At 39.1% G+C, this 9,844-nt stretch overlaps 1 protein-coding gene across 8 annotated transcripts in view; it reads left to right on the top strand.

Moving 5' to 3' along the window:
• The window catches only part of RBM47 (RNA binding motif protein 47), a 76,293-nt gene that overhangs the window by 55,901 nt on the left and 10,548 nt on the right, over nucleotides 1-9,844 (top strand). The window lies entirely within an intron of this gene.

Below are 9,844 nucleotides of genomic sequence, written 5' to 3'. Positions count from 1 at the left end.
GTAAGGGAAATCTTGTTTGCTCTCTAGGGCTTTTTATCTGCTTTTCATTTATCAGGGTGTTGAGACCAAAAGTATGTCATCATCAAGGTATGGGTTCAGGGGTTTGCCTTCCTTTGGAGGGTCCTAAGGGGTTGTTTGAGAATTAAACAACTGCTTGTAAGATTGAGTTGTGAGATCAACATGTACCAAAAAGAATTTGCATAGCAAATACCAAAACAAATGTCAGAACAATGAACAATAAACCACTGATATTTTAGACAGAAGAAAACAAAATCATGTTTCCAATATATCTTTTCTGCTATCTTAAATTAACGAAGCAAAAGGTAGCCAATTGCAACTGCTTGACATTGTGTTTTCAATCAGTCTGTCTCTGCCACTGTCTGTGCCGCCTGGTATTTTGTTCTACTTTTTCAAGAGATTGACATAAAAAATCAAACTTTAAAAGTGGATTATCAGTTTTTGGTGCAGAATTTGGGATTTGTAGATTGAAGGTCGCTAGGAAGGTTTAAGTAAACAGGGTATATATGCAAGTATTATTAACACAAATGAATCTATACAGCTCAATTTGCATACTGAAATCTTGAAAGCATTAAAGAAAGTCTTCTTTGATATTCATATTCTACTTAAGCAGCATGTGAAATATCTAAGACTTGTATGTGACTTTGGACACATGACAATAATCTGTTCACCCTTATTTATTTAATTATTAATTTATTGTTTTACTGGGATCAACACTGATAACAATAGTGAAGTTTGAACTTAAACCAGGAAAAAAAGAAATGTAGTTGTTGAAAGTAAGGTTCAATTAAAACCAATGACTAAAATGTCAGTTTACATGTGGACCAGATGCAGCAGCTGTATGTAATGTTGTCCTGTCCTGAGCTAGGTGGGATTGAAACCATGATTCAAAATGTATCTGTAAAGCACCTCCTCTCCCTCTGCACATCCAAAAGCTTGCCATGGATGACAAGCCTGTGCTCAGAATATTTGAGGGATGTCATGGCAAATGTTACTGCTGTCCCCTGCAGTGCTCCATGGCCTGGCAGGCTGGGTTGCAGAAAGGACATCTTTTTCAGTCATATTATCACAACTGATCTATTAAAGCCTTCACACCCAATGCAGTCTGCAGTTGGTATTAGCTGATGGTGTTGCACCAAAGACCTTGCCAGTATGTGTAAGAGTTGAGAGAGGTTTCTAATTAAATTGACATGGTTAATCCAACAGAACATCAAAACATGTCCTTTATGTTTGTCAAGACAAGGCCACATGACTGTCTGTCAAGAATTTGTTGTAATGTTGTTGGTTTGATTATTTTTCCATGGTTTTCTCATATAGCTTTGTACTGTATAATCAAGATTAGGTAATATGTTGCATAAAAATAAAGTTAACAAAGGAGCCACCATTTTGCTACTCTTTTTAATGATTTCCATTCAATTCTGCGTTTCACCTCCAGTCTTTGCTGAAAAAATTATGTTGAATCAAATGATCCTTATCTTCTTTCTTCAGCTTCTAATTAAAAGAGAAATAATCTCACTTAAGGTCAACAAAAGGTGAATTTCAACTTATATGTGTCTCAAACCCCACTCCTTTTCGAGGGTGAACAGAAATTTCATTTTCAAAACCATAGATATTTCCAAGTGGGCTGTAATTTCAGTAGATTTACATTGTCTTGAATTAACCCAGCACAGGAAAGTTGCCCTCTGAGAGATTTCCTGCCTTGGTTAAACATTTTTTTTAATTTATAATATTAACACTGGGCACAGGTGAAGAGTGCTGAAAATCTCTTCCTTGTACTTGTAAACCTTGTTTCTCAATTCTCCAACCCAACTGTTCAAAGGTCTGTACAAACTTCTTAGATCAGAGGTCAGGTACAAATTGCTGCACTTTGCAGCTCCTTTCTGCCGATATGACAGAATTTCACAGGGGAGAGATTGACTTCCAGCCCCCACTCCTCCGCGCACGGGCAGCGCCAGGCAGTTAAAATGGTGATATGTACAAGTCAGCCATTGGTACCTGGGTTTAATTAATAACTAACTGGGTTTCAGTGGTGCAAGGTGCATATTATAAAAAGGGTCAAATGTCAGTGCACAAAGGAAAAAAAAAAAAAGGACAAAACCCCAGCTACAGACTAAGCCAAATGCTTTGAGTTTAATGTACTTTCAGCAACAAACATTCACATCCCAACTGTGGTTTGCTTTATGTTGATTTTTATTTCGGTGACCTGAGGGGGAGGGAACATGTTGAGCCACTTTCAGCTTTTCCTGGAATCTCTGCCTCCTGCTGAAAGCAGGGTTGCAGGTTGGGCCCCCTGTTGTTGCAGTGTTCACGTGGTATACACAAAGCTTAGAATGCTGCAATAAAAGTAGTGCATGAGATTAGGGTAAACTGAAAATTCTGAAGCTATTTTTATTGTAATAAATTTGACTAACCGAGTAGACTTTATATGAACAGGCAGGATGTGTTATGCTTATACTCTGGAATCTCCAGGAGAGTTAGAAGAAAAAGTTTGATCAGAAAAGTTGAAAAGAAAACTGTAGGTTATGAACTTTTTGAGATACTACTGGTAGCACTGCAGAGTGGAACGTATTACTGTAATATTTGTGTAGACAGACAGATAGATACTGTGTTTTAAATTCCTGCACCAGAGTCCAGCAAAGCCTTTGACAGACATTTTAAATTATTGAATTAAATCACTGTGTTCATATATAAGATTTTTCTTCAGAAGGACAAGAAGTGAAATATCGTTATCTTTCCCATGTAATGATTAACAGATGAGTCTAGTTGTGGTTTTGTTTTTCAGTTGCAGAATATTGCTTCTCCTGTCCTTCTTATGGCAAAAGCTTGTGAGCTTCTAGTCTATCCTGAATGAAGCTCTTTCCAAGCAGAATGCTTTCTAAAGTAGGCAGTTAATGGGGAGGACACACTTACCTATATCAGCACTTCTGCAGAGAACAGTGTTTAAATTCATTTTTGGTTTCCCATCAAGTACAGGTCATCCAGAATAGGAAAGACTACACTGAAATTTATATATCATGCATTTTCCCATCTGATCATGGTAATGATAGACCTTATTGACTAGATAATCTCACTAGACTATCTTACTAGACTAGGTAATTTCCTAAATAGAAATATGGGAATTTGGGGAGAAGGGGATGGTTGTGCTCTTTCCTGATTTAGACAGCTGATAATAGTAATTACACAAATCATGTCTCACCTTCTCGGTCTTCCTCAACGTGTGGCTTCAATATAATGCAGGGTAATCACTTCATCCTCAGCCAGTAACAAGTCCTATCAAAATAGGTGAGCATTATGAATTAGTATCAACTGGAGTGGGTAAAAGATGGAGCTGGAGCAAACAGGATAACACAAGTGTTACACAACTTGTTGTACAAAGTTCTGAATGACTTGCAGACACGTGCATTATAAAATAAGGGGGGAGACTAGGTTTTGCTTACCCAAACTTCCTTCAGAAGTGGCTTAAGTTGAGGTGGCTGGCTTGGCACTGCAGTAGTATAAAAACACTTAAGAAACACACTCTGCATTAACAGAATCCACATTGCAGTAGCAGGGTTATGTTAGTAGCATGCTCTAGGTGTTGATGGTGCTATGATACATCAATAACATTTTCATCAGCATGGGTTCATTCTTGGCATGGTAAAACCATATATTCATGAACATGTTTTGACTTGTGATCATCAAAAAGCCATTTCAGGAAACAAAGCTACGCTCAGGAAAGTTTTCTGCCTTTATTATTTGAAATACCATTACTCACATCTCATTGAATATCATTTTTGCAGTTTTTAAGCAGGAGGTCAGGCCATTGAGGGACCTTCCTCCTGGGATTGTTCACTGCTAGGCATGGATAGTGCTTACATATGATGCAAGTGGAACACACGCAAGATTAAATACACAGTAGAAAGATGCCAAGAGGGTTGATAACAGAATAGGCAGGACATTTACACAACACAAGGTGACTTTATTTTGTATGGGAATCATCATTTTAGCTCCATTTTTAAAATTGTACATAAAATTGTTTTGAGATAAGATAAATAGGCCAAGGGAACTGGTATAATATGGCTAAGGGAATTAGATCTGTGATTGTTATTTTTCTAATGATAATGGTGAAAATAAGAAGTTTAACCTTCAAATCCTAGTTTGAAGCTGTAGCCAATAGTTGACTTTACAAATTCCTTTTTGGATTATCTGATTAGCATTCAAGTTTTAACCTGGGAAATTCCAGGATGCTAATTTACAGAAAAATTTCAGGTGTTTTCCTCCTAAAAAGGAGCAAGAAGCAAAAGAACAGATTTCTAGTAATTTTGTTACAAATTTTTAAGCCAAATACATTGCTTTTGATTGGTGCCTGGAGAACGTAACCTGTCCCTGCAAGACCTTTAAAGCTGGATTTTCTGTAGTACTCATCCCTTTCTTAAATATATCCATCTTGCAGCCATTAGAGTCTCGTAACTGATGTCAGGGGAGTCAAGCAAGATGTGAGTACTGTTAGAAATATCACATGTTATTTTCTGTTTCTCTCTTTGAACCTAATACAATCAAAAGTTAAAGTCAACAGATTTTGGCGAGTTTTAAATGGAACCAACCATTTTTAACGTTTAGCTGCTTAGGACAAATTTAATCAATTGGAAACCATGCACAGACCCTCCCTGCAGTAAATCCACTCTGAAAACTGCTTTTCAGGCCCTGAACATTAACTTGCCCCATACAAAGTGAACATAATTAACTGACCAGAATAAAATTGAAGTTTAAGCATGAAATATGAACTCTTGCAATGAAATCAATGCTCAGAACTCTGATGATAGGCTCTAGATTAGAATGGTAATTGTCATTATAGCAGAAGTGGGAATTTCATAAAATCATAGAACCTTTAGGGTTAGAAAAGACCTCAAAGATCATTGAGTCCAACCATTAGCTGAACAGTGCCAAGTTCACCACTAAACCAACATGCCTAAGTGCCACATCTACATCTCTTTTAAATACCTCTGGAGTTGGTGACTCAACCACATCCCTGAGCAGCCTGCTCCAATGCTTGACAGCCCTTTTGATGAAGAAATCTTACCTTCCCTGGTGCAACTTGAGGCTGTTTCCTTTTGTCCTAATTTCAGCAGCTAGCCTCAGGATTTAGTAGGCTGGTTTTATCGCACCTCAGGCACTGTTGCTCTCTGTATTTAAGTATAGTACTTATAGTGGGCAGAGAGCCTCGACTTGTGCATGTCCTTGTCTGAACATATGTGGGAAATATGTGGTGCATCAAACACTGCTCCATGCACATCTCACTGTGTTTTGTGCAGCACCTGAGCCAAAACACTCCTGACCCTGGCTGGAGAGGGACAAGTTCAATGACCCAATTAAGGCATGCAGATGATGATGATAATAAGCAGTCCTTTAGCAGTGCTGACAGGAGGATAAATTGCACAGCAGACAGACATGTCATTGTCAATGATCTCTGAGGTTACTTTCTTCCGAGCTATTCATCAGAAGCTACTCATCAAGTCTCTCCCCAGCTGTTGTTCCTGCCCCTTCAGGTCTGCTGATGCAGTTCACCACTTTTACCACTGAGTTTTGCCAAAATGGTTCAGATTATGAAATTTCACGTAGCCTGGGGCGACTTCTTCACTCAGTTCAACTGCAGGTAAAGATATGTGTCTGATACCCTGCAGACATTGTCTTGGCCTGTTGGCCTCAAGTATGGTTTTTTTGTAAAAGGGTGAAGGCATCATTCATCCCATGTAACCTTCACTTTCCTGCCTAAAAGACCTTCAGAAAAAGGCCTTGGCCAAAAAGCTGTCCTGAAATGCTACACTCTCTTGCACTGACCCACCACAAATTTCAGCTTTGGACACCTGCATTTCACTAATGGCAGAATATATGAAACCAGGTGTGATCCATTTCCTGCTGATCCCCACAGTGGCCCCAGATCCTGCAATTGAGCATGCCATGGCTCAGTTTTGGCAACAGTCTCAAAAACACCTGCTTTGTTCAGCTCATTGATGAAATTAATGAGGAAGAAAAGAATGACACTCTTGTCAAGAAAGAGCGAAGTGATGTATAATGATACTGTGATCATCTTTAAGCAGGGAGGTAACTTGCACATGACACTTAAGGCAATGCACAAGTCACTACCTTATTTAGAATTGATGAGGCCATTGAATTTTTCTGTTCAGCCAATAGATCTCGAAACAGGCAAACTGGGTTTTCAGCAGGAGCATTTCTGGGGTGTCTTATGTTTGTGATAAAATTACACAGTTGTTCTTAGTAAGCTGTTGTTTTTGTATGCATTGTATAAGTGCAAAGTTGTCATGAGAATAGAGTCAGGATTTGAAAATTAAGAACTTTAATAACAGCCATGCTTTTAGAGCTGCTGCCTATCATCATCATCAGGATAAACATTTTCCCTTATTATTTCAAGTAAAATACTGGGAAGGTCACATTTAAAGCAGTAGCTGTTACTTTCCTCTGCCAGCCTCTGGGTGTGTTTAAAATTTCAGCAACTGTCTTTCCATCTGTGGTTTAAAATGCAAAACTGTGGCAGTTTCTAGAAGGAAGCAGTAGCTGTGCAGAGTCCATGAGGACACGCCCTGTCAGTTCAGTGGGTGTTTGTACAGTCTGCAGGGTCTGCAGGTGGGGCACAGGTGTCCCCATCCCTCCCCTGTACAGTTTTCAGAGACAGCACATGTCCCTGGTCTCTCCTGTTGCCTGTGGTGGTGTTGGCACCCGTTCCCAGGCTTTGTGACTGCCGGCAGTTGTGTCTCCCACAGATGATGCCACTAAATCCATGTAACACAAAACTGGAGGGATTGATTAAGTCCAGACATAAACAACCTCATTTTATAAGAGCACATGAGTGAAGGGGACACACAGTTACTGCCACAAGGACACTGGCTGTGTCCCTGTGTTTGTAAAAGCCTGTTTGACCATACTAGGATCAACAGAGGAGAACGTGTCAGCCTAACTTCACAGGGCACTGCCCAGTGCTGGACTAACCCAGGGATAAATTCATATGTGGACTTTGGGCATTACTGTCTTGATGGGGCCCCAAGCTGCCTTTGCCCTGGGGAAAAAAGTACCTTTAAAAAGAAGGTAATTCATGTTTAAGGCAACAACTATTTACACCCTTTCCTATTGGCAGCAGAGGAGTTTCATAAGCAAGGTAAAGTGAAATTTGAATAGTTTCAGTAAAACATGTATGTCTGGGTTCACCTGTGCAAGGAAGAATCCTTGGAACAGAGATGCTGAACTGAGGGGCTTGTGAGCCTCGCTCCTGGGTAGGCATGTTTTGGATGTTAGCATCCATCTAACATGGTGTGAACAATCAAGCAGGATTTATTTTTTTCTAGAAAGAAGCCAAGGACTTGTTTCAGTCCTGATAATGAGTCATTTAAAACTTAGCTATCTCCAAAACACAACCTTTCTTGTTAAAAATATTTTGTGTGTAACGAGACACTTCATTTTAATGGAGATTATATTTTTGACTTTTCTAACATTAATCTCATGTATTGGATGCTGGAAATCAGTTTGGCTTTATTAAGGCCACTAGACCCATATTACCAGCCCTTGCCTTGTGTAGGCCTGCAACACAGGGTAGCAGGTTTGTATGACAAGTTTACTGTTGACTTAAAAATTGCACAAGCAGGTTTGAACACTTCGGAAACTGGCATTTTCAAAAATTGTTTTCTTGAGAGGGATTGCATTTAAGTCTGAAAAGGGTTAAATTGTGCTGGTAGCCCATTTGAAAGGCAGTAACAGCAGGGAGAAGAGCTCTCAGACCTGACAGCCTGTGCATTTTCTCATCAAGCTACTAATGACCACTGATGATATATGTTCTGGTAACATTCATCAAGGTGTTGATTGTATGAACTTAGTCAGGGTATTGATTGTATAACATGGCAATGAACAAGTTGTTAAGTGTGTATTTAGTTGCAAAAATTAGGGCTATATGGGCTCTATATCTTTCTTAGTACTTACTTATGAAACCCAGTTCTATGTAGGTGTGCAGGGAAAAAAAACCCAAACCACATTTGATCATGAATCTTGATTCAAAATAAATTACAAAAGTATAAATGCTTCTCAGGTTCACATGGAATTTTTACTTATGCACTATCACTAATGGTGTGTGGCAGTGTCTGCAGCAAAGATGGCCAGCAGCACTTAGAAGCAGCTTCATGTACAACTTGCAATATGAGAAATAATCTTGCTGGTCCAACACAAAGTGCTGGAGAACATGCAAAAACTCCTGCATGGCCATTGAATTACCAACTGGCTTCTGGGGGTCAGGGGAGATTCTGTTTCATCTCCCCTCACTCCACAAACCCAGTGACCATCTGTAGCTTTCCAGACTAAAGCCCCAGACACAGAGCCCTGCAGGTAACAGGGATATAGAGAGTTATTTTGTAAGTTGACCTAAAACAGGTGGTTTGAATGGAATTGGTAATTTTTAAACTTAGCCAAACTTGGGGTGATAAGTCCTTGACTTGCCAACAGTGGCCCATGTAAAGGTAATGATTATTTCCCACCAAAGTGTTTGTATAGCTACCTTTGCTTTTATTCCAAGAAAGGTGAAGTTACACTTCTAGGAGCAAATTGTCAAGTGAAAAATGAAGCTGTTTTACTCTGCCTTAACTTTATAAATTATTTCAAATAATTTCCAGGAATAAGATTAAAATCTAACTGTTAAAGGATAATATTAGAATCTGAGGGAAATGTGTATCAACAGAATTTCAACAAGCTATCCATGACGGACCTGGTTTCAAAGGAATTCTGTTTACTAAAGTATTGCTTGAGCATCAGCATCACTGTTGCTGCCCTCCACTTTCCTTATCTTCTCCTCTGCTCTCTATATTTTTAAATTAAAATGGTTCAGAAGCATCATCATACAACACTCATGGCCCAAAAACACATGCAGAATCAGGTCCTACCACAGACCAAAGCTCAGAGGTCTGGTTTCCCAATCCCAAAATGCAAAAAATGCATTTAAGAGATGAACCAGGCTCAACAGTGTTTGCCCTGGCTCACACAGAAACATTTCTCTGTATAGAGCAGCACAAATCTGAGGTGCTGAGGTTATTAAGATTTAATAGATTTTGTGAACCATACAAATCAGACTTTGGTGCCTAAAATTTGTGCCAATATTTTTGTGGACTTGGGCTTGTTGCACTAATGAAAGATGTTCCTTGGTGGTCACCAATGCAATTATGGGACACAGGGAAACCTGTGTCTCACTGAATAAGAAAACTGTATAGAATAAATAAATGTCACTGAAGCTTCATCCTTTTTTATTAAGAAAAAACAAACAACTTGAATATCACTACAAAGCATAAGCAGAGGTCTTGAAAGACTCTCTAGTCTATCTAATACTATCTGGAAGCAAAAGCCAGACAAATTCTCATGAGAAATGCTGCACGCTTGCTTGTATGATGGAGTGGTTAGCAAACAAGTCATACAGGCATGTGGCAGGGTTCATAGCTCTCTGGTTCCTTAAAGCCAAGGTCCTTGTGGAAGATACAATTTACTCTCATAAATGATATAGCACCTAATGTGTAAATAACACTAAAATGTAATGGTCCATGTCATATACAATCACTTGTATTAAATTGTCTGAGGGACCATTGCAGCTTTAAAAGTCAATGAACTAACTACTCTCAGAGTCCAAGGCATCTTATTTAATTGTGCTCAGAAAGAAAGCCCACTGTCTTGCAGTTTTGGTTATTAGCATGGTCATTTCCTGCTCTCTGCCTGTGTTCAAATGAAGAATAAGGTTTCTGAGATTTGCCTTCCTCTTGCTAGCTTGCAGTACTGTGCTTGGTTTAAAGCACAGCCTCTCATAAAG

Source organism: Lonchura striata, chromosome 4, assembly GCF_050655825.1.
Source record: "Lonchura striata isolate lonStrDom1 chromosome 4, ASM5065582v1, whole genome shotgun sequence".
Lineage (NCBI taxonomy): Eukaryota > Metazoa > Chordata > Aves > Passeriformes > Estrildidae > Lonchura > Lonchura striata.
Note: the sequence above shows the minus strand (reverse complement) of the source record. Positions and strands in the feature narration are given on the sequence as shown.